This window comes from Lucilia cuprina, chromosome 5 (assembly GCF_022045245.1).
Source record: "Lucilia cuprina isolate Lc7/37 chromosome 5, ASM2204524v1, whole genome shotgun sequence".
Taxonomy (NCBI): domain Eukaryota; kingdom Metazoa; phylum Arthropoda; class Insecta; order Diptera; family Calliphoridae; genus Lucilia; species Lucilia cuprina.
This window is the reverse complement of record NC_060953.1, coordinates 31,961,309-31,988,603: the sequence shown is the minus strand read 5'-3', so window position 1 is coordinate 31,988,603 and position 27,295 is coordinate 31,961,309. Positions and strand designations below refer to the sequence as shown.

General features: G+C 28.7%; 1 long non-coding RNA gene across 2 annotated transcripts in view; it reads right to left on the bottom strand.

Annotated features, from left to right (window-relative positions):
- The window catches only part of LOC124420293, a 30,547-nt gene extending 19,427 nt beyond the window's left edge, over positions 1-11,120 (bottom strand). The window contains exon 1 of one of the 2 annotated variants that reach the window (XR_006941099.1): positions 11,049-11,120. This is a non-coding gene — a long non-coding RNA (uncharacterized LOC124420293). Of the gene's footprint in view, positions 1-10,929 lie in introns of both variants that reach the window. The other variant, XR_006941098.1, reaches the window with a different exon arrangement.
- Positions 11,121-27,295: the final 16,175 nt, after the last annotated feature.

The window sequence follows — 27,295 nt, the reverse complement described above, 5'->3', positions numbered from 1 at the left end:
GTTTGGGCTGTGCGATGATGAATAGATTCTTGTTATTTTATGTAAACAAAAATTAAAATACTAATTCAAGTGTATTAAATTCACAAAGAACTTGTACATGTGAGAGAGTAATATTTTTCACTCTCAGTAACACTTCTATTTATTTTTCTATGCCATAAAGTATGGGCTTATTCATGTCATGTGACCCAACTCAAGTAGACTAAAAACAAATTCAGCTCTATAGGTCAAGAACTTTCAGACTTAGAGAATGTCAAATTTGGACAATTTGGTCATACAGTGTTTTATTCAAATGAGTGTAACTTTTCACCTATTAATCCTAGCAAAAATTGTCTAAAAGAGATCAAGTAGCTATTTCTTCATTTAACGCTTTACGGTGTGGGACATTTATCAAAAATATATTTTTTAACTCAAAATAAGGTTTTTTAATATTTGCTACTTAATTTTTCCCTATTTTTTTCAAAATTTTCCTCTATTTTGTCAAAAAAAAACCTAGACCTTTTCCTTTAAGACCCTTGTAGTTACTTAGTGGGATGCAAAGTTTTAAACTAATTTTTTTACATAAATCGGAAGACATCGATTTTGAATGACTATTTAAGAATTAGTAAATAATACATATTAGCGGAATAGTTCGATAGCAACTATTCCGCTATCGAACAAAACTGCTGGAGTTATAGGGGGTCAAATTCGGACATTTTAATTATACAGGGTTTATTTTTAAATGAATGTGACTTATAATTAAAAGTTGTACATACCACCACAAATTAATTAAAAACTATTTAAGAATTATTTGAACTTTTAAAAATCTTTTAAATTGTTGTTTTCAAAGTTTAATTAAAACCAAATATTTAATTCTAGCGAAGTGTCGGGCAGCAAGTCATTCTTTTAAAAATATATTATGTGCCTGCCAAAAAATTAAAATAATTTTCCAATTGAAAAAGAAAACTTTAGTCAAGAAATTGAGAGGTAAAAAATTCCCCTCATAGCTTAAAGTACTATTACTAATTTAAACCATAGTCCCCCAGAAAGAGGTGGAAAGAAAGAAAAGGACCACTACACTACTATCTTTTATAGATTAAATGCAATCAATGAACATAATAATTATAATTTCTTCACATAGTATAACATTATTTATTTACTTTTATTGTTATGCATTTCACAAAAATATTTATAATTTTGCTCTTGTTTTTGTAAGTTGCGTTTGTTTTTAAAAATTGTGTTTGAATTTTGAATGCAGCCAAGCAACTAAATGAAGTGTTTTTATTATTTACGCTCTTGTGTACAAGTTCGACTACGATCGTGTTGTGAACATGTAAAAAGCCGAAAATCTTTGTATTCTGAACAATACTAGCTTTAAACCCCCAAACCGTTCGAAAACTTTTATACACTCGCTTACAAAAAGGGAGTTAAAAAAGTATTATTTGCTTACAAAGAAGTTGTATTTAATAATAAAAAGGAGCCAGTGAGAATACAATTCTTAACAATCAATGCAAACAAAATGGCAAAGCCGAAAATAAAGTACTTCTATTCCAGATTAAAGGAAAGTCATTACTAGAGTACTTTCAAGTAATACAGACGGTAAGTAAATAGTCATTGAAAAGTATGGGGTTATGAAAATACAACCCATTACCAGGATTTTGGGTAAGTTAACAATGGTTGTTAAAACCTGTTTTTATATGGAAAAAGTGTATTGTAAACCATTACTAATTTAATTTATCGCTGTTGCATAAGGCCCTAAATCTTTACAAACACTTTCAGAATATAATCAATTATTTTTCATAGTTTTTATCCACATACATATGTATATTAGAAAAGAAAATATAATATAATCGATATTTTCACCTTGTAAATGCACGTTATTCTATCAGCCTAATTTTTTGCATGACATAGTTTTGCAACCCAAAGAACAATTCTTCGCTACTTCATATTGTTACGAATCGAACATCATTATTCCTTTTCTATCCGGATTTTCTGCTATTTTTGTCAATATAACAAAGCATTATTTGACTTATTATATTTCAAGTTTTAGATTTTCTCTTTACTTATTCTTTGGTTTTACTATTGTAATAGACACGAAAAAAGTGGACAACGTTTTAGAAATATGTATATACATAGTTCACACTAAGAAGAAAATGTATATACATAGTTCACACTAAGAAGAAAATTAAATATCAGCTATTATAAACATATTATAAACTTTTTAAATTAATAATTCCATATGTTACATACTAGGTTAGGCATTCCTATAATTTAAAATAAGTTTACTTCAGTGGTAGTAGATGTTATTAAAAATAAACTTTTATTTTACCAAACGAATTTAGTTCAACCACAAATGTCATTTTTACTTTAACAATAAAAACATTAAATTTGATGAGGGTAACAAAAAGTGACAGTTTAAAGCATAAAAACAGATCCTACAAAGTGTTTTACCCTTTTGAATGGCTTTACAGATTATTTTAGGGATGTTATGATTAATGGTTTCATTAACAATTTTTTTTAAATGATTGTAATTAAAAATACATAATTTTAGTAGAAATTAAAAATAAAGAAATACAGTGGACGTCCAATAGTACGAATGTCCAATAATACGAATGGCAAAATTGTTGCATTGTCTACTCTATAGTACGAATAAAGTCACAATTTTTCTGTTCCATAGTACGAATAACGCATTTTTATGGGAATTTTGGTTTTATTTGCGTATGAATGAAGTTTTTGTTTTGTTTTTATTTTATGATTTCGATATCATTCACCTTTAGCTCAGTAATTTTGAAGTTTTTTGTATTTATTACAAATGTTTTGTGTTTTTAAAAGTCCTATACACACAATTTACTGTATGTATATTTACAAATCAACAATTATTTAAGGTAATTAATTTTTTTTCTTGTAATTTCGATGACCAAAGAGAAGAAATTAAATTTAATGATATCGGCAATGAGAACAATATTGAAGCTTCAAAAGCGCTGTTATTGAAAAGGTCGTAGGAATCATTTTGCAATGTTAAAAACAACAATGTTTAATTTTGGATTTTCTAATAAGTAAAATGTTATTTATATATGTATGAACGGTCAATTTTGAAAGTAGTATGACTCCACATTCCAATGGGATTAAGCATTACTATATGTGATCCTTTAACTATTCCAATTTTTTAAGAGAAAATTTTAAATTAGAGAATTGTTTATGAAAGTATATTCCATTCAAGCTTCTAATTAAATTTTATATTATCTGAACATGTTTTATACATTTTGGAACAGATATGTACATGCAAATTGTCTTTGGCACACATATTTTTAAAAACATTAAAATTTAAAACCTTCTATATCTCATTTCAACCATTGGACTCACGGTACTTTCATTAACAATTCGTATACGTAAATATGCCTGTTTATTTACAAGAAATTTGAAATAATACATATTTATTATATTTTGTTTCGTTATGTAATTTTTCATGAAAAATAAAACAAAAATAAATAAAATCCTATATTTTATGTGTATTATTTGAATTTAAACATACAAAATGTTCAATAATACGAATTTTTCGGTACTACGAAAGGGCCTGACATTATATAATTCGTACTAGTGGACGTCCACTTTAACTTAAAATTTACTAATGGTTTTGGTGAAGATAATTGTTTTTCTTAAACTAGACAAAATTTTAATGACTGATATACCCAAATATCAATATACGTATGTACATTAGATCGATTAACAAAAATTGCGCTTGTGTTATCCCTCAAAATACCCAAAATATTTGGGGTTTAGTGTTGTCTATTCGAGAGCTAGACAGTTTTAAATAAAATATCCTAATTAATATTAATTCAAAATTTTACCCAGCTTCAAAAAATTATTGTTTTAATCTATGATAGTTTCCTAAAATAATATACAATATGTGGTATCATCTGCAAAGGTTTTTGAAGTGACATATATTATTGTAATGAAAAACCTAAAAACAATACTTTTTGGACTATGACAACTAGAGGAGACTGCTTACTTTTAAATGCGGTCCAGCTAAAATATGGCCAGGCTTAAAATATTTTGGAACCATCATAAAACAAAGCAAGTTAAATTTTTAGGGTGGTAACAAAAAAACACGGGTTTGCTTTCCATACAGAGTGAGTAGGTCTAATGAACATATAATATCTTAATTTTATTCGAATATTTTCCAATACGAATTCTTATCACAAGTAGGGAAGAATTGTTTATGAGCGGGGTAACCCTTTGGGTCATGAGGGAGATACTTATTGAAGATGAAGAGATTTTTAGGTGATCAAAACATAACTTTGTGTAATCATCTATCAGTCAGTAACATAAATGTACATTTCAAAATGATAAAAAAAATCGGAATCAATGTATTTTGCTTTAGTAAAATGTATATGGAAAATTTCATGTCAAGTGACACAACTCAAAAAATCGATTTTGACGACACAAATTTTCAGCTCTATTGGTCAAGAACTGCCGCACTTTGATAAGGTCAAAGTTGTATATTTTGGTCACAGGGTTTTATTCGAATGAGAATAATTTTTCATCTATTGGTTCTAGAAAAAATTATGGCTGTTGAAATCGGTGTTCTAAACACCCAAGATATCTTCTGGAACAAAATCTTCAATAATTCTGTCAGACATGCTTTCGAGAAGTTTCCTATTTAAGATCAGCAAAATCCGTCTATAAATAACTAAGATATAAGCAAAACCTCTGAATATTTTATAAAAAGAACACTTTCTTGCAAGCTTTGATGAATAAGCAATAACAATACTGATTTTTGAAAAAATGTGTTATCCGACGTTTTCATTCTAACTCTCGAAATTATATTTTTTGTTAAAATTCCTTTTCCGAACCGTTAAGAAACGATTACCAACCTTTTAAAGGGAATACAATCGGGACCTAGCTTAGTATGTAGTAGAGTAACTGATTTTTAGTAGACTTAAAAATTTGTAATTGAAATTCCTTTAATCCGATTCTATTTTGTTAAAGGGCAATAGAAAAAAGAGCACCTGTCCTGTACACTTTGATACTCGAATACAAAAGATTTAAGATAAACGTTTTTGAGTCCAACAATAATTTTTTGAGGATATCGTCCGATTTTTCTATATTTGGTATTGTGATTTACTCAACCATTACTACAAACTGCTCTTGGTCACATGATGAGTGTTTTATACTGTGACACAGTGTAATTTTTGGAGGTTCCTTATATGGAAGGTGGTCTCAGTTAGGATATTAGTTTCCATAAAAATTTGAATGTAGTCTTCCTTTACTTTACTTTAAAATCGGACATCCTTAACCCATAAACTGCGGAGTTCAAAGGTAAAATTTTGTAATATTTGAGAATTCTTAGTGTACCAGTAAAAAAGAAAGCTTAATTAACGCTTTGAGGCACTTGGGAACAATTTACTAGATTTCAAAAATTCGAAAAAACGCTAATAAAAAGGAAAAAACAGATATAAAAAAATATATATTAAGTATAAAAAAAATTATACTTTAACCCTATTGAGTTCACCTGATGTGAAAATTAAAAAAAAAATGGTTTTTCAAAATAATAATTTATGTAACCTTTTTTTAGATTTTCAATCAAAAATGTTTAAACAATAATAATATATAATTTTTTTATTATTTCTGTTATTCCTCTAATTATATATAGCATTATTTAAATGGATTTTTATACCCTAAAACACTTTAATGAGGAGGGTGCTGATGTTTGTAACGCACAATAATATTGTATACCAATCGGCTCGATTTCGCCTAGCCGTTATTTCACCTAGCCCCCATACTACTGAACCTGCCGAATATATACTCATAATTCGACAAAAAGCTGCAAAAACCAAGTTCTATACTAGACTTAATGACCCTCACGAATTCCACCTTAGCCACCATCAAAATTTCACTTAAATGTGAAAATGTGTATATCTGGGGCAAGGTATAATTCAATGCTTTATTATGGCATCTAAATCACATTATATTTTTGTAAAACGTGTAGGGTTTTATATGGTCGGCCTCACCCGACTATAATTTCTTACTTGTTTTAACTTTGGGGTTAAATTTTTAACATGTATTTAAAAGGGTTAACTTAACGTTAATAGCTGTTATTTTAAACACAAGACTTGGTACTAAGAATTAAAGTCGTATTTATTAAACATGGCCAAAAAATAAATAATATTTTGACATGGTATACTGAGAATTGTAAAATTTTTCATAATTTGACCTTCGAATTCCAAATTTTATCGGTTAAGAATGTCTGATTTTAATAAAGTATGGAATCTATATTTTAAATTATCTGGTCTTAAATACTCTGAAAATACTTTGTAATGTGTAACAATAAAGAATTAATATTCTCTAAACTTTTACAAAAAAAAAAGCAAAATGCGAGTTCAAATCGCAGGTGCAGCTAAACTGTAAGAATTATTGATCTAATTTTTTCACTGTTTTATTCACTTATCTGTTGTCGATAAATCCCCATGAGATCTTCTAAAAATTTTGAAATTAGTTGAACAAAATTAAAAAAAAAAACTGAAATTGGAGATTTTTGACCATAGTTGACATATCATATACTACCAACAACTATTATTCGAGTAATTACAAATTTACTTAAAGCAAGAAAGTGATTTTTAGAATATTTTTTAAAAAACTAGTATATTTTTTGTCACATTTTAAATTTATGTGCTGTGAGACACGTTAATGGCCTGGGGAATTTGCAATAAATTTTTGTGTTTTATATCTTTTTATTATATTCACATTGCGATTTCTTTACAATAAAATTACAAAATTATTACAAAATGGCCAAATTTTAGCAAAAACTAAAAAAAATGATTTTTTCGCTTATAAATGCACTTGGAAACTTCAAAGCCGTTGCGATACCTGTTGTTCTATCAGCCTAATTTCCAAAAAATAATCCAAAAAATTTTACAATATTCTTCACAAATTACGGAGTTGTGAGAAATAGTTTTTTCTAAAACCCAAATAATCGTAATACTTCGTGCACATTATGCAATTATTTGTAATTCACGCCTTCATTAATCATTCAACCCGAAATTACGTCCTTAAATTACTTATGAATTACGAACGAATGACTGTCATCTCTAATTTTTATCGAGTAATTGTCTAAATCAGCTGTTTGTTTTCCTTGGTTGATACAAATAAAAATTTTAGGAAATCTTATAGAATTTTGTTGATAGGAACGTTGATTTTAATTGTAGGGATATAAAATTTAGCAAAAAATGTATTTTGATTTTTGAATTTTAAATGACGATGTGTATTTTTTAGTATCCAGTTCAAAAACTAAATTTTGAATTATGCTATTCTTATAGTAAATGAGCGGTATGTATGTATTTTTGTGAGTCGATTTAATGTACATACATATGTTTGTAGTAAAATACTTTATTGAAATATGATGGTAAGATGTAGGTATTTATTCATTAAACTTTTAGACAAGTTTGTAAATAAAGCGGAGACTGTAATTCGATTTTATACTCCTCATGTATCAGTATCATACCCTACCAGCATCAAGACATTCATCGATCATTTACTATGTAAATATATTGTGGTGTAGGAATGTAGACAAGTGACATACCTGTACACATTTAAGCTTAAAAGTATTCTAAATGCATGAATGGATTTTATTACTTTAGACAATTGGTTGACATTTACCAAGTTACGAATTCGTATTCATCTTAATTAAAATTTAGTTGTGAATAAGCTGTGTATAAAAAGCTTTTATTTTTCTACATATATATTTATCTTATTTATCTCGATTTGCCAATCACTGCTGTATAACAAACCAATTTGGAAACATATGTACATATGGGCAATTTCGTATCAACCGACCCAACAAAAAAGAAAAATAATTAAAAAATAAAAGTATTATTAAAAAACATATTTTAAGGAAAGATTGAAGAAATTCCTTTGTATAAATTTTGCTAGGACCAATATGTGAAAATTTACACTCATTAAAAAAAGTATGTTCAAAATTTCTAACTTTGGCCCCCTCTAGCTCAGGTAGTTCTCAACCGATAAAGCTAAATAGTTGTGTCTAGCCTATTATCCTATAGTAGTAACCTTGTCGCCCATTTCATCCAAATTGATTGTTTATGTGGGGTCACTTGTCATGAAATTGCCCATATGCATTACATATGTACAAACGCTACATGTCTATGCTTTTTGTGAACACTCGAAAAGACTTTAAAAGTGTGTCAAAAAATATTTGTTTTAAAAAACACAATTAATTCGTAAATTTAATTTAAAATTTCTTTAAAAAGCCTGAAACTTGTATTCAATAAATTATACCGAAACATGTTTTAATACATATACATTAGACCGACTCACAAAAAATATCAAAATATTCACTGTTATGTAATATGTTACCCAAAATATTTTCGGTTAAGTGTTGTCCATGCGTGAGCTGATCTTTGTTATCTAGACCTAGACCGTTTACAAGAAGTGCCTTTTTAGTTATTTTTTAGAAAGGGTTTTGAAGCAAAGTCTAGTGATGTTCAAAATATGCAAAATTGTGACTTGTGACTGAATTGTGAAAATATGGCAATTATGAGCAGACGTTTATTTATGATTAATTCATTATTGGACGCATCTTTAAAACCCTATTCTATTCCATTTTAAGTCTATTTTATTATACCCGATACCACTTTAGTGGGAGGGTATATTGGGTTTGTGCTTATGTTTGTAGCACACAATAATATTGGTCCTATACCCACCTATACCAATCGGCTCAGAATCATTTTCTGAGTCGGTTTAGCTATGTCCGTTCATCTGTCCTTGTAATCAAACTACAGGTCGCAATTTCGGAGATAATTCAATTTAAATTTGGCATATGATCTTCTGTGATACCACAAACGAAATAATGCACCGATATTAAATATTTTCAATTTCACCTAGCCCCCACACATCTGAACCCGCCAAATAGGGCTTTTAATTTCATAATTATGTTTAATATTCTAGTATCTCGACAAGAATCTGAAAAAAACTAGTTCTACATTAGCCTTGATGACCCACATGAACTCCATAATTAGGGCTTCATTTGGCCCTAGTCCCTATAAAATGCACCCTTTAAAATTTGATTTAAATGTCCACAGTTTTATGCAACAATAAATGGATTAAGTTTCCGATCATACCGAAATTCGGAGCTATCTAAGCCATACCGTGATAAATTAATAGCATATAGAGTTCTCTTAATCGGTAGACAAAAAAAGGACTTTCATAGACTAACCTATATTAAAAGGAAGGTCGAAGTTGCTGTCAAGGAAGTCAACATTACAAGTAGGACTCTATCAGGAATCAATAATAATGTCATCTACTATTACAGTTTTGCACCATTTAAAGCTGCAGGGTCAGATGATATTTTGCCAAATAACTCTGCAAAGTCTCATCGACTCACATATTAGGCGACGACTATACAGCTCAACTACACAGAAAAAAGAAGAGTTGGAAATAGGTTACTAATACAGTATATTAGTAATATATTCCGAATTTCCATTGCGAATATTAAAAAATTATAAATATAGACGAATTTCTATATTTACAATGAAAAATTCATATCTATAAAGGAATTACAACTTTATTTTAAAAAGATATGTTTTAATAACTAACATTTCGATTACTACAATCAAAATATCGGTTATGAGTAAATTTCATTTACTGTAACTTACAATGTTTTGTAGACAATTGTAATATTTGGATACAACAATACTTAATACTTTTGTCTCAATCGAATCAAATTTTTAATAATAATTTGACATTTTCAAAATAAAAATAACAAAAATAAAATTTAAAAATTTTAACAATTTACATAAAATATTTGTGCAACAGGGTTAAGTTTCTATCTTAATATTCAAAATGCATTTGAATGTAACATATTTGCTGATTTCTCCTTTAGGTACATTTCATCTGCCACATAAACTGTGGCTTTGGTGGCTTGTGTGAGTATATCTCTGCTAAATATATCTTTTCTATGGCTAAAAAAAATACTATCGCTCGAAAACTACTATTGATAACAAGAATGTTCAGCAACTAAAATGAAAAACTTAATTGTCTACAGAAATGTAGTAGCATCAGAATTCGTAGGATTCAGAATAAGCAAGATATTTGTAAAAAAATATTTTGTGTAACTTTTGACCCCTAAAGCCCATTACCAACATTCATTTATCTATCTAAAATTCACAGTTTGCTGATTTTTAAAAAAAAATTTACTGGGCTAAAGTAGAACTACAAACTAAAGTAGAACTACAACTGAATGAATTAATCGAAATTTAATTTAACAAATTATTTAAAAAGGTATTCAAGAAATCCAAATTAAAGTGATATGTTGTCTTAACATATATTTAGAAAACGAATATCTCTGTTCGCGGAACATATTAAGTTGTTATTGTAAGTATTTAAATATTTTCAAAATTTCTCTTAGTAATTATAGAAATTTGTGCATGTCAGCGTATTATCAATATTTTATTACGTATACGTATGCGTTATTAAAATTTTAACCACCATCAAAAAATATAAAGTTATATTGATTTTGTCATCCTTTTTGTAACTTTACGAAATGTAGGTTGTAGTAAAACAAATATTTGCATATTTTGGTCCATGTAGAATTCTAATACGATATTAATATGTCCTTCTATCTGTCTCTTAAAGGGAAGATGGGGCTTACAGGAACCATATCTTTATGTATATCGAATATGTTTACTATTTAGCAATTGTAACAAATTTTAGCACAAGTTAATTTAATGCACCCAAAAATTATACTGTAAATTACAGGATAACATTTTACGCTATGTGGCGTTGATTAAAACGAATATCTGCATTTCTAAATTTGTCAAAATTGGTGTGCACATTTCACTCACACTAATCACACTATACAAACACAAACATATAAACATTCTATCTGTTGTAAATTTGCAGAAGAAAAAATACACCAGAGCCTCTTGTGCGTTTCCTCACCAATGCCACTAGCATATACGTAATAAAGTATACAAAATATAAATGATTCGCTTTAAAATGTTTAAATTCCAATGTTTTTGAAGTACTGCATAGTAGACTCAAGATTTGTTAAGATTTACATTTCATTCGTTTTTTTTTATAAAATATGTATGTTTTATTTGTATATGTTGTTAGCGTTGTACAGATATTCCTTCCGCGAGGAGGTTTTTAATCAACTGAACAATAAAATTCTTTTGCACATTCTATAAATGTAAGTTTAATGTAGATTGTTACCACTAAACTTTAGTACACAAAACATTTGCAACATTATTTAAATGTATACTAAACAGAGTAAAAATATTGCGTACAATGTATTTATTTATAATAAAACTTTTGATATGTTTATAAATATTTTACAATATACATCACTGTCAACAATGTTGAACACAAAACAAATATGTACCTAAAATGTATTCTTAACACATTAAAACATTTTAAATTTAATGTTTATAAACGTATTTCTCTACATGTTTGTTATGTATTATTTTGATATCAGTTCTTTTAAGTTCCAGCTACATGTTGCTTTAGTGTATGTTAACGCTCCAGAGTTGTCAGGTTATATACTTTCGAATTAGTTTAGGTATTTATTTTTTTTAATAAAATAACTTTAAAAACAAAACCATTAAATAAAATGGCAATACATATCGAAAGTTCGTCAGTTTGTAAATGACGATATTAAGCACAACCATTTTCAGTTATCTAATTCATGTAATTTGAAGTAAATAACTTAATTTTTGTTATTGTACGAATTTATTACAATTCTAGTTGGGGTTTTCTATCAGATGGCAACACTGTCTTTATATTGGCGCCAAGATACCTTTTGTGTTTCATTCACAAATTGTTTTTCCTGCGCATGAACCATAAGTCCTTGATGGTAATTCAAGTGCTAGGGGTTTTACGTGAACCTAAATGTGATATAATTTTAAATTCGAAGCTTTTTTCTATTTATAAAATGTTTGACTGTCTTTTTATTTCATTTCGAGTACTCTAATAAAAATGCGCGCAATTATTTTGTGTTTGGAAAAACGTTTGCAGCTTTAAAAGATTTTAATATACCTGTTTTCAATTATTTTGTAGTCCAAATTTAATCATTAACATATCGTTGTTGCTTAGACTTAATTTATCATGCGAAAATGAAATAATAATAAATATAGACCATTATTATCTATGTTGAAGTTAAAAATCGCCAAAGTCAAATTTAAATTGTATTTATAGTGGCTTTAGAAATTTTTGGTTTTGTGTGTGTTTAGCCCAGAGACAAAAGTAAACTTTTCTAAAGGATTTTGCTAAGAATTTCTCCATCACACCAGTTTTCCGAGGTATCCTGTTTAAAATTTGTTAACTAAAGGTATCTTTGTTTTACTGTAACGTTTCTAATATGCTTAAAGATAAGGCTGTTTAAATATTGGATATCTATAAAATCGAATGTGATGGCCTGGTTCGGATTTAGCGCAGATTTTTTTTAATTTTTGTTGGCCTGTATTATTTTGACAATATTACAAAATTTATGAATAGTATTATTTCTTTATACTTGGGTCTATGCAACAATCTATGACGACCCGAACGTTTTTCATTTTAAATTTTTAATATATACTCGTAACGCAGCATAACTCTTTGAATGATATAGCAAATTTTATCTACTATTTAAGTTCTATCATATTTGTCTTGGTTATTTGATTAATTTTTCTGCTTTTCGCACATTTTATATAAAATTAGTTATTTAATTCTTTGAAAATATGTATAAGGCACACTGATCACTTAGTTTTGACATGTGAAAACCTTCCCCATTATACATATGTACATATTTGACATATTCGAATAAACATTTTCTAGGGTGAACGATTATGGTTACAACTTTACGTTTATTTCTTTTGTATACGTTTCTATTTTTAAAACACTCAAATGTCACCACAAACAAAATATTCTTATTGTTGTCCCTGTCAAAATGTTTGTTTATTTATTTTGTTGTCAAAATAAACTTTTGTACAGAACATTAATAGTGAAGTGTCATCGGCTATATAAAATCATTCAACCGTAAAATTCATTCATAAATAGTGATACAAACCAACAATCATAACTTTTCATAGTAATGGGGAAGTTAATCTTGAGGTCCAGCATTAAATTATTCTATACGTTATATTGTATTTATGCATTTGACAATTGTTATTTTAACATGAATCTGATTTCATCACTGAATTGAAATTTATTACGAATCCCATATGGCATCATTTGGCGCCATTCTTCATATGTTTTATATGTTATGTATGGATGTATGTTTATTTTATATCCGTATGTATGTATGTATGTTCATTCTAAGCAACCACATGATGCTTATGTATATTTATTCTAGTACATTTGTACGAATCACAGTGGGTGTCATGTCATTTATTAATAATTTGATAAAAAATAAATTTTTAAGCTAAATTTAGAAATGAATACTAAATTTTTACAACATATGTAAGTACATAGGTATGTTTTAAAAATTTACAACTATAAAACACCGATTGTAAATTGAACAAACTAATTGTCATAAATTTAACACTTGTTATTAAAGTATTCAAAAAACCAAAATTTATTTTGAAGTTGATAATTCTACAGGTCTAATTTCCGATTAAAACAGCACAATAAGTAGTATACAAAATCCAAGAAAGACCAGAAAACAGCATTCATCATTATATGATTATTTTATATACCTGGACAAATGCAAGAAAAGAACGGAAAAGCTACAAATATTATACATATAACTGCCTTTTAACAATCTGTCCAACTTCAACATGGTTTTATTAAAAACAATCAAAAAAATCGTTCTCTTTTTGTTGTTTTTGTAAATTTTTATTGGAATGTATTGTTATAAAACTTATTTTTAAACTAATAATTTCTGGAAATGTGTTTCATTTTCTTCTTTATAATATAAAACTGTATACATTACATAAATGTATTATAAATATTGAGTTCCTTGTTAACATATAAAAAATGTATAAAATAAAAGAAAAACCGGTTTAACCGGTTTTTACAGGTTTTTTAAAAATTGTAATTTTTCGAATTATTCGAAACCTTGGAATAGACCGGTTTTTTGAATACTGTACTTATTATACCCATGATACAATTAGCCTCGTCCGTGCATCTGATCATCAGCTGTTACAATCTTATCTGTCAAAAATCGCAAAAGTTGTAAAAATTTTTAAAAGGTAAAGAAAATTATGGGTTTAAAAGAGTTTCCTAGGTCAATAAATAGTTGTATTAATAGTTAAAAATTAAAATATTTGCTAAAAACTAATTTTATATTGAGTTTATTTGTTGTTGTTTCGTTCGCCGCATACACATTTTTTGACAGATGGAATTATTTTAAACTGTATTAAGTGTACACTGGTTATACCCTTCAACTTCGTGAGAAGGAGTGACATTCGAGCCATTATGAACAAATTTTAATTATTTGGAACTATTTAGACATGGTTAGTGATAAGTCACCCAAGATCATTAAAAATATAAAATTAATAGAATTATCGAATTAAAAATATTTCACAAACTCAAATAATTGTACATTTAATATTGTAACGATATGAGAATTAAACTAACTTACTTTAGGCCACGCAAACTTTTCAAAAAGAGTCGTTTGCGAGTCCCCTTTTTAATCAGTTTCGAATCTTTTTGACCCATTTTAAATGTAATTATTATTGTTCCGTTACAAACACAAACAACTGCTTAAAATATGTTCACAAAATAATTTTGAAAACTGTCATATTACAAACACCAGGATGATCAATTTATGGTTGCTATACATTTTGTTATTGTTTTATCATATAATCAGTTTTTAAAAATACATATAATAATACATATCAGAATCATCTTCAAATCATTATTTAATCATTCATTTTTCGATCATCTAAAGAAGTCAAAAAAGACTTAGTTTACTGATTAATCATTCAACAATCTTTCAAATGCAAGCTGGGAAGTGTTGATGTACTGTATAAAACAATTATATTACAAATCTATTCTTTACATTTCTATAAATATAATTTAAATTTAAGATAAAATTAAGAATTAATTAAGGAAACAAATTACTGAAACGTAAAAATAAATAATTTTAAAGATAAGATAAGATTTAAGATAAACCAGTTAGATTTTAAATAAGTTATAATAGATTAAGATGTATTTTAAGATGGTGTAGATAAGATTAAATCAAATTGGATATTAGACTTTAAGGTAAAATATATTATAGTTTGAAGTAGATTTGCGTTTGAGTTAGAAATAGATTTACCTATTGTTCTCAAATTTGGTATACTTAATTTATATAATACATCGATGGCGATATGATGTTGACGATATGATGCTTATAATCGTTTTGTTTTAAAACTTAAAAAACTCGTGTTTTGCATACAGATTCTAAGTATAATTATAAATATTTGTATATGGGTGTCAAGTGACCCAACTTTAAAAATCGATGTCTTTCGATTTTGAGGTAATTTACACCATAGTACTACTATTGGATAATAGACCAGATTTCAGCACTTTCGGTCCAGAACTACTGGACTTAGACGGGGTCAAAGTTGGACATTTTGGTCGTACAGGGTTTTATTTAAATGAGTGTGTCTTTTCACCTATTGGTCCTAGAAAAAGTCTAAAGGAGTTCAAAATATATGTATCTCTTCATTGTTTTTTAAAAAAAATATATATTTTTTATATTTTTAAACTTTTTTCTGCTCAAAAGATTGCTTATATAATTTCCTTTAAGGGCTTTATAATCCCATAATGGGATGCGAGGATATCTATAAAAAAATTTTTTTAAAACTGAAAAATAATTGTCTTTCAATATCTGCCATTAATTTTCCCCTATTTTTTAACAGACGTTTTTGTGTTTTTTTACTCAAATAAAAGCTTAGACCATTATCCTAAAGAGCTTTATGGTCATGGGTATATGTGAAAAAAATATATTTAACTCAAAGACTTTTTTAGTTAAAATATCCCACTCGCATCCTACTAAGTAATCACAAAGCTGTTAAAGGTAATGGTATGAGTTTTCTTTTGAGTAAAAAAAAGCAATAAAAACGTACATTTTAAAAAATAGGGGAGATTTACAGTCACACAGAAAATATTACGTACCCCTCATAAATGTACCGTACCGCTCATAATTGGAATAAAATAAAAAAAGTATTTATTTAAAAGTTTATATTATCAAACAAAAACATTTATTTCATTATTTAAAATAGATTAGAATACCTTTAAATTATAAATACACAAAAAACGCATTTTCGCAATACAGATAATTATACGTACGATAAAAAAAAATAATTTATATTAATATTTGAATTATATACATTATGTGTTTAGTACTTGGTTGGGCCTCCCTTTGCCTCAACCACCGCCTTCAACCGATTATTCATAGAAAACACAAGTTTTTTTGTAGTTTCACTATTTATTTGGCTCCATTCGTATTTTAGGCCCTCCTTCAGTTCTTGTTTGTTCCTGAATGATTTTTTCCTTATGCGACGTTCTAATTCATCCCACAGATGTTCTATTGGGTTGAGGTCTGGCGATTGGGGAGGCGAATGGAGCTGTTTCGGTACGTTGTAAAGCAGCCACTCCTTCACAAGATGCGAAGTGTGCTTAGGGTCGTTGTCTTGTTGGAAATAGCAGGTACCACTGAGACCCAAATTGGTTGCCGATTCCTTCAAACTACTTTTAAGAATGTCGAGGTATACAAAACGATCCATAGTTGTTTCCACAAATTGTAGTTTTCCCACTCCACTCGCCGACATACAGCCCCAAACCATTACCGAACCACCGCCATGTTTAACAAAACGATCCATAGTTGTTTCCACAAATTGTAGTTTTCCCACTCCACTCGCCGACATACAGCCCCAAACCATTACCGAACCACCGCCATGTTTAACGGTGGGAATAATGTTTTTCGGCTGCAACTCTGTATTTTTTTACGCCAAATTTTTTGTTTGCCATCGCATCCGAATAAATTATATTTACTTTCGTCACTAAATAACACATTTGCCCAGAAATCTGTGGGTTTGTCCATATATTTTAGTGCGAAATCCAAACGCTTTTTTCTATTTATTTCATTGATAAACGGTTTTTTTTCTGGGCACGCGGCTACGGAATCCATTTTTCTCAAAACGCTTCGAACTGTTTCAGAATGCACATTGATATTATGATCATTCTCCAAAGTATTTCTTATTTCTACGGCTGTAATTTTAGGATTTTTATCCACAACATTTTTAATATACCGGGCAACTCTTGGAGAAATTTTGGGTGGACGGCCAGTTTTAGCTTTGCTTGCTAATGAATTCGTCTCTGAAAAATGTTTTAATATTGTTTGCACAGTTGACTTAGCACGCCCGATAGTTTTAGCGATTGAGTTCAACGAATTTCCTTCTTTTCTGAGTTTAACTATTAGTTCCCGCACTTCAATGCTAACGTCTTTAGTTTTTCGGCCCATTTTTGCAATCTATAATTTTAACTCTTTTTAAATTACTTAAAATTTCGCCAATCTACGTACAAATGAAGCCTGAAGCATTTTAATGTAATTACAAAAAAATACCGTTAATTTACAGCGCCACAAAGCATCGTACGTACAATTTTCTGTGTTGCCATATGTGTTTTTTGCGTTTAGACGCTTAAAACGCATAGTAAATATGATTTTTTTTATTTGATTAAGTAAATGGTAAATATACCTGCAAATTAATTGAAAAAAAATAATTTAAAATCGCTAATTACTTCATATACAGCATTTTATGGGGGGTACGTATAATTATCTGTGTGACTGTAAATGCCAATCGAGAAATTTAGGATCGATTCCTGTTTGTTTTTGCATTTTTTATTCTTTGCGAAAATTAACTTTTTAACTACCATTTGTATGGTGGTATAAGATCTTACCGATTTACTATAGAATGGGTCCTGTAGTGTTTGAAGAAGGCATTCGTAAAAGGTTTAAAATAATAAGTAATATTAAACCACATTTTTTTCGAGGGTGTCTGAATTTTTTGCTCAAAAAATTGGACTTATTTTGTTGATTTTATATGCCAAACATCCAATTCCCAAATATTTTGGGAAAATTGTATAATTTTTTATTGCTTCTTGTTTTACGCAGACAGGCGTACATAGCTAAATCGAATCAGAACTTAATAAGGACCCACAATATATATACTCTTTTGGGTATCAGATTAATATTTCTTGGTGTTACACACGGAACGACAAACTTTTATATACTCTCTTTAAAAGAAAATCAAAAAAAGTAGATATACTCAGTGTAATTTTTACCATAAAATCGATCTATATATAACCAGTCAGAATTCTATATTCGGCTGAGCCGAATTTTATATAGCCTAAACCATGATTTGTAAAAAAAAACAGTACCAAAAAGTCACCGTTTATAAGTTTTCACATAATCAAGGCTCTACGACCTAATATCATTTTTCTAGGTTTAATGGATTTTCACATAATCAGGACTATCCTTATCTAATTCCTACTCTACATTCTTAATTTGTTTCTAGAAAATTTAAAAAAGTATCTTTTATAGAACGAAAAAGTACCAAAGAGTCATCTTTGTTCTCGTCTAATCCGAAGGTGAAGGGTATAAAAAAGTACCAAAATGTTCCCTTTTATAAGTTCTAAGAAGAAGAAATATTCGAAAAAATGAAATCTTCCTAAATGCTAAAAATAGTAAGTATAAACGGTCTAGATTTTTAAAAAGATTTTAATCGAAATCTACTAGATTTCGTGTATGTGTAAAAGGAGTATACAAATTGTTATTTTTTTGCAAACTGGCTCTATTTTTTGTCACACCATTTTATAAAGCTTAATTTAAAATTTTATTAAAATTACGAACAACGACGCGTAAATTTTTGCAAAAATAGTGGTATTATATTCATAACAGATCAATACAAAATTTCAGTTAGTTTTTCCAACTCAATTCTTTATTGAAGTGAATTTAAGTGAAAAGAAACTTCGGAAGAAGAGGTGGCTCTATTTTCAGGAACATCACTGTACATTGGTATGAAAATGAGGGCATTATAAGCAGGGTAGGTAAAAATATCGTTCGTTTTAAAATTCAAAATCGCGAGTTTTATTTTTGAACACGCGAGCACAATTTTAATTAGAGTTTTATGTGTTTTGTATTCGCTTCGTAAGCGATATTTACATGTTTTTGTTTTTTCAACTCGCTTACGAGCCAGTGGAAAACGAGTTGAATTCGTGCCGAAAAACAGCAAAATGTGTGTGCAAGAAACAGGTTCTGTTGTGGAAGTAAAAAAGAACCAATAATATTGGAAATAATTATGTATGTGTGATGTGGTTTTATGACGGTCTGACAAAGCAAAAGTGGGAAAGTATAAGAAATATATTGTCTACCTTTTTATTTAAATGTGTATGTTTTTTATCTGTAGTTATGTATGTACATATGTATATTGATGGATATGCAGGTGATCTTTAAAATTTTTTTTATTTATTATTTACATATTCTCTAAATGCGAAAGAACATTTTCTTTCTTAAAAAAAATATTGAAAACAACAAATTTAATTTTTTTTTGGTTTGTAAAATTTTATTATGAAGATAAAACACGTGTTGAATGATGTATGTATGTATGTATGTATGTATGTATGTATGTATGTATGTATGTATGTACGAAGTGTCTTTGTACTTTGCAACAAATAATGTACGTACATATGTATTCGCGTACATAATTTTAATGTTAAACTTATTTGGTTATGTCATATTTATATATAAATTGATTATGCCTTATAAATTTTAATTTATTCCATTTACAAAATTATAAAACTCACGATTAACTCGTTTTTACTCGAATCGCCGAAAATAAATTATTTAAATCGCTCGAATTAAACTCACTCGCGAGCGAATTGAATTCGATCGCTATCTGTACCCTGATTATAAGAAAAAACGTATCGTCCCTATAAGAACAGTGACAGTCATTTGACCGGTCAATTGACTGCCACTACTGCGTAGAACAAAGCTTGTATCACTTTCGTAAGAGCAATTTGAAAAAAGTGATAGAATCATTTGTGTACATGTGATGGTGCATCACCCACGCAGTTATAAGTTCTATCGACTTTTAAAACATACGTATATTTGATCAAATCTGCCGGCTATACCAATTTATGATAAAACACAATTTATTAATATTTTAATATACATACATACATCATATACATAGATTACCATTCCTTTCACCATTTTACATATCTCGCAGAATTTAAGTCATTTAAAACTCCTAACCTGTGAAAATAAGTTGTCTGTAAGGAAATACATAAAAATGCACAAATATCGAAATATAAAAATCATAAATACATATTTATGTTACCATTTATTGATTAAACTCCGAATTGTGAATCTTCTGATCCACTTCCTGCACTTTTTTAAAATTTAATTTATAATAATTCTCGTTAAATTCAATAATTAAAAGACTTTGTAATAATTTTTAATTATTCGCTTCTTGATCCTCAGTAACACAGTAAAAGTCATATGATCGGTCATTTTGACCTGGTTCACACTGGGAAATATTTGATTTTTTTGTGTGAGAGAAAGATATGGTTGATATTTCCTTCTCTTTCTCTCACACACAAAAATCAAAAGTTTCCCAAAAAATGTTTCTTAGTGTGAACCAGGTCTTTGCTGTCATAGTTGATGGAACCATACATTAAATTTCCTTAACAATTCTATAAAAAATTTTTTGCATGTGCGTTACTAAAATCATTTTGTATGTGTTAGTTTCGTCCATTCATTTCTTTTAGGGTTAGACCTGGTCCACACTAGGAAACTTTTGTTGAAAAACTTTTTCTAAATTCTCTTTTGAAGTTTCTTTATTGTCCACACATGGAAACTTTTGTTTCAGAAACTACGTGTTAATTGCATTGATTTGTTGTTGTACGAATGAGAAGAATAAGACCTGGTTTACACTGGAGAACTTTTGATTTTTGTGTGTGAGAGAAAGAGAATGAAATATCAACAATCTCTTTCTCTCACACACAAAATCAAAAGATTCCCAAGAAAAGTTTCTTAGTGTGAACCAGGCCTAACAAAACAAAACAAGTTTCCGAGAACAGTAAACTCCGTACCGCGAGAGAGATGTATGATATTCTTTCTGTTTCTCTCGCACGCAAAATCAGAAGTTTTCTAAGAAAAGTTTATGTAAGTTTGTACATATTGAAATAATAAAAGAACAATTGCAATTTTAATTGAATTAATAAAAATGTGAAATATGAAGTGTATTTAATCCTTTGACATTGCACAGAATATTAAAAAGGTTTCATTTTTGCAAATTATTAGATACAAACAGTTTAAAATAACAACAGTTAAGATGAAAATTACTAATTCAAACGGCATTCAGTTAGTTTGACATTTGTGGCTTTATAGCTTTGATGTGTGACCAAAATTGACATTTAAAAATAATGCCCGCAAAACATTTTATTCAATTTACACAAAATATTTCCTAAATCATCCCAATAATGTTTATGCTCGATTAAACTTTTATGTAAGGGTATGTTTTTGACATTTTTCATAAAAAATTTGTACACATATTTAAAAGGGATATCTTCGTACGCCTATATTTTAAGCTATTTGAAGCTAAGCGTACATTGTGTCAACTCTCAGAGATGGTAAAGATGTGAAGAACCAAATTTAAAAAAATCAATGCGGAAACAAATCTCATACATACATTCGTATGTATGTAACAAATATTCACTTACATTTTTGTATATTTTCATTTTTCAACGAATGTTATTTTATCACAGAAAACATTTATTAGAATTTGTAAAAGTACTAAGAATTGGGCTATTATCATTATTGAAATTTGTAGAGGATACAAAATAAAGGAATCATATTATTTGTATCATCAATTTATACAGTTCATGTGAATTGCTTTTTGTAACCCTGTGCAAAGTTGAACATTTTGGGTTTTATTCAAATGAGTGTAATTGTTTACTTATTGTTCCTAGAAAACATTGTCCAAAGGAGTTCAGATAGCTAAAATTTAAATTTGTTTTCGAAATGAGCCCTTTTTGTTTAAAAGAAGGCTCAACCAATTTCTGTTATGGGCTTTATAGTACCATAAACATTATTCTTTAACAAATTAAAAGTTCTTAAAGACAATGGTCTAAGCTTTCATTTGATTAAAAAAATTACAACAAAAAAAGATTTTTAAAAAAAGGAAATTAAGTGCCAAATATTGAAAAACAAATATTCTTGAGTTAAAAAATAATTTGTTTGATAGATATCCCACCCGCATCCCATTATAGGACTTTAAAGTCCTTAAAGGAAATTGTTTAAGCTTTCTTTTACTTGGACGTTACACGATCAAGTTTTGCGTTTAAGTTTAATTTTTTTACTAATACAGTCACCATTTTTTAATTAAAACAAACATGTTTTTAAATTTCTCTTTTAATGTACTGTTTTAATTTTACAATAAATTAATTCTTAATTGTTCTTCTGAAAAAAACTTATTTTTTGTATTGTTTTATTAATAAAATGTATTCAAAAATAACAATAAAATTAATAAATATAATGAAAATCACATCTTGAAAAGTAAAATTTATTGCAGCCTACGTCACAGGATCAATTTCAAAGGAATTTTGACAATAAAGTAGAAAGTAGATCTACTTTAAGCATTCTACGCGTCAAGACATTCTACGCTTTTTTGCCTGTAACTTTAAACATACGAATACATGGATTCTACTATCTTGACAGACGCATTGAACGCGTGGTGTGAACCTCCAGCCTAAGTTTGTGTAAAAATATTGAAAAAACATGTAGGTGTAACTGCGGAGTTAAGCAAACAATATAAAACTATTTTTTTATGAGCAATGAAAAAATAGCTATCTGAACTCCTTAAAACAATTTTTGCAAGGACCAATAGGTGAAAAGTTACACTCACCCTAAAAAACCCTGTATGACTAAAATGTGAAACTTTGACCCCCTCTAAGTCCGACAGTTCTTGACCGATAGAGCTGAAAATTTCTGTCTACTATACATACGGTGACCAGACGTTCTGTATTATGCAGCACAGTACTGTATTTTAGAGCCCTGTTCTGTATAAATTATTCTGCTAAAAAAACGTGACAATGTTCTGTATTTTATTTAGTGTTCTGTACTTGTTCAGTTCAAAAATAAATTGAAATTATGAACGGTGGAACATTATATGTTAAAAGAGCTGGTGTCTTTATTTTAATTTTACATAAGTATCTATTTGTCAATGAAAAAATTAAATTAACAAAAATCTAGTTAATATACTGCATGTTGTTTCAAAATAACTAAAGACTTTTGGATATTTTAAAAAAGGAGGTTAGCATGGGTTTGGATTTAGAAAACCAGAAATACTACAATAATACCTCAATTTTTGAGAAAATCCTAGGCCCCTTTGAAATCACAGATAGTAGTTTGGACCTTTCTAGATTTTAAAGTTATCAAAAAAACCTAATCCATATGAAAAAAGTAATAGAAGCGTTGATTGCTTACCGAGGAAGGTTACTAAACAAATTCTTTAATTTAAAACAAAAGTTTCTGACTGTGATTTTAGAGTAGATCCTAATTTAATTTTCAAAGTATGTGATGATCAGAAACTAAGATTAAGTAGAATTAAATTTATTATAGATGTAATACGTCAAGAATAATACATTATTTATTTTTATAATTTAAAACACTTAGCTTCAGGTTTGTTAGCTAATGGCTATTGCACGTTCCCATATTTCTGTGGATATCGCTTTAAAATTAACTTGGATGTATCGGTCTCTGTACATCAAAGGCGAAATTTATCACGGAAAGGATCAGAACCATGTAGGTCAGATTTGTGGCGTAAAACGTGCAATAGTAAAAGAGGCTTTAAAAATAGAAAAGGCTATGTGTATAGAAAAGAAAACATTATTGATAGACATTACTTATCAACGTTAAGAAAATGCAAGTCTCATGGAAAATACCATAATTTCTATGATGATAATTCTTTCACTAAAGTGTATAAAAGGGATGTCAAATAGTATATTTGCGTAAAAATCAAAAAGTCCAGAGATGTAGGCAGTGATGAGTCGAGATATGATAAAAGTATATAAGAACCACTGCATTTTTTGGTGTAAAACTGTATAATATTTACACAAAACCATAATTAACATTTTCTCAGCATTTTTTATGTCCAGCTTTTTTGCGAATCGGAATCTGTCAACACTACTTATAAATGATAGAATAGAAGAATATTGCAAAGATCACAAATACCGACATACAATATTCAAAAGAGTTTGCACCGATGTTAGCTCCGCATTATATGGGGGAGTATTACGATCCTTCAATGGGCAACATTGCTTTGCCCATTTGGAAAATCCAAAGATAACTGCAAGACTTACAGTTATAGTCAGGTATCGTAGAGCTCACTTTGTTTATATTATGTTAAAAGATTTAAATAATATGGAATCAATTACTGCACGGAGTTCCTTCAGACAAGTTTTCAAACAAATATGGAATAATATATACGATATTTTAAAACCTGAATTTGCAATTTCAGATATTAACGAGTATAAAAATGAAAAAAATATGTAAGTTTTGCGCATTTCTATCTATGTAGACCAATATTATAGGGATTTTAATAGATCCATTCGGCGACCATATAAGTAATGCTCCAGCTGAATATACATTTTATTTACAAAAACATTCTTCTCGACGATAAATCTGTTAGACAGAGAACAGATGCAGCAAGTTCTTTAAGGTCAAGGCGATACAAATATAATATGTTTGATGTGCAATAGAAAGATTCACCAAAATCCACTATATTAGAAAGAAAGAGGAAGCATAAATCAGATAAAGAACAAAAATTGCTAAAACCTGGTACACACTGGGAAACTTTTGTTGTGAAACTTTTGATTTTGGGTGTGCGAGAAGGAGGTGGTTGATATTTCCTTCTCTTTTTCTCACACACAAAATTCAAGTTTCCCAAAAAAGTTTTCTAGTGTGAACCAGAGTCTAAGAATATCAAAAGAACTCGATTATAAATTAATATTACCAGCCTGAAGAAGAGTGGAATAAAAAAATTCAAAGAAACAAAAAGCCATAAAGCCAAAGCACCTTTCAAATGCAAAACTTTCAAAAAAGTTGGTTTTAAACCACAAATGTATAGAATATGTTTTAAAACAAGACGTTAACAGATGATTGTGATATATTGCAAGATAAGAAAGAGAAAGAAAGAAAAACAGATCAAAACTGAAAAAGAATATTGTATATTGATAAAACATATTGATAAACAAAGTTGAATAACATTGGGTCTCAGATGAATATTTCTTGGTGTTACACACGGAATAACAAACTTATATATATACCCTCTATCACCACTGATGGTGGTTAATATTAAGTATTTCCTTTTTAGAAATAATTACTTATTTAGAAAAACATATCCTACCTTTCAACAATTAGACATAAGTTTTAACACATATTGGATATTGACTATTTTAAATCATTAAAAATAGGAAACATGTTAACCAATTTTGTTGTAGATTGTGCAATCTTAGCATTATTAGTGGGATTTTGACAAATGTTGCATGTTTACTATGTCAAATTAATGAAATCTCTATTAAAAAAATTAATAAATTGGCTTTACTTAATCCAAAGGTTATAATGGTACCAATTTTGAAATTTAGTCATTTCAATTTATGTGATTTGAATATAGATTCCAAAGAATTTGTTTTATAGATAATTTATACGATAATACTGGAGAAAAACATTAAAAATAAATTTATATCATTTAGTGAATACAAAATGTATATTGTTCGTAGTTATGTACACAGATGGACAAAAGTCACCGTCATTTGCCTTATTAAACATTTGGAGAGCTCCTGAGCTCTAAAAACAATTTAAAAAATAAAAATTGTTAATTTTACATAAACTATAATTTATTTTAAATGTTTTGTAGTTAAAACTATATTATTTTCACTAGCCTTATTTAGAAAAACAAATATTTTGTATTTTTAGTATATATTTCTCGTGGACAAAATTCACCGTCACTGTATCTTAATTTGCTAAATATTAATAAAAATTATAGCGATTTTGCTTCTATAAACGTCTTTTATAAAATTTTCTATAATATGGTTACTTCACAATTTTATAACGGTACTTCGGTTTAGAAATGTTTTAGAACCACGCGAGTGTTAAAAATGAGTGAAAAAAAGAAAAGAAACCACAATTGAAGAAAGAAAAATTATTCTAAATGCCTATAAACAAAATAAAACAATTCGGGAAATATGCGCATTAGTTAATCGTCCACGTACCACCATTTCAGGTATAAGAAAACGCTTTAAAGATGACCCATGCGTATACCAGCCGAGAAGTGGACGACCGCCAGCATTATCTGTTCGGGAAAAGCGGGAAATAATAAAAATAATTAAAAAACAACCCAAAACTCCATCATCTGAAATTGCTGTGATGTTAAAGGATAGCACTGGCACAGATGTCCACCCTCGTACTGTACGCCGAGTGCTAAATTCTGCCGGTTATAATGCCAGAGTTTGCAGGAAAAAAACACAGATTAGCGAGGTAAACCAAATGAAGCGTCTTTCCTTTGCAAAAGAGCATATAAGCAAGGGAACAGATTTTTGGGATAAAGTAATATTATCTGATGAGAGTAAATTTTGCATATATAAATCGGACGGACGTGTTTTGACATGGAGACAGAAGGGCGAGGCGTTAAAAGAAAAGCATATTCAGTCGACTGTTAAACATGGTGGTGCTGGGGTCATGGTATGGGGTTGTATGTCTGCAGCAGGGGTCGGGGAGCTTGTATTTATTGATGAAATAATGGATAAAACACTTTACTTGAATATCCTTAAAGAAAATTTAAAGAAAAGTGCTCAAAAACTTGGCATTAATTCTGAATATTACTTTCAACAGGACAATGACCCCAAGCACACGGCAGAAATAGTTCGTTTGTGGATTTTGTATAACACTCCCCACGTCCTAAAGACTCCTCCACAATCTCCCGATCTCAACCCAATCGAACATTTATGGGACCATTTGGATCGACGTGTTCGGGAGCACCATATTACCTCAAAAAATATGCTCAAACAAAAACTACTGGAGGAATGGCTGAAAATTGGTTCAGATGTGACTCAAAAATTGGTACATTCGATGCAGAAACGTTTGAACGAAGTTATAAAAAATAACGGCAAACATACTTCATACTAAAATAATAAGTATTTTCTTTCATTGATGTATTAATACATCTTTATCTGACGGTGAATTATGTCCAAGAGAAATATGAACTAGTTACTTTATTTTAATTTTTTTTAATAAGTCTAAGTAAAAAAAATAGTTTTAACTGAAATAATTCTTAAATAA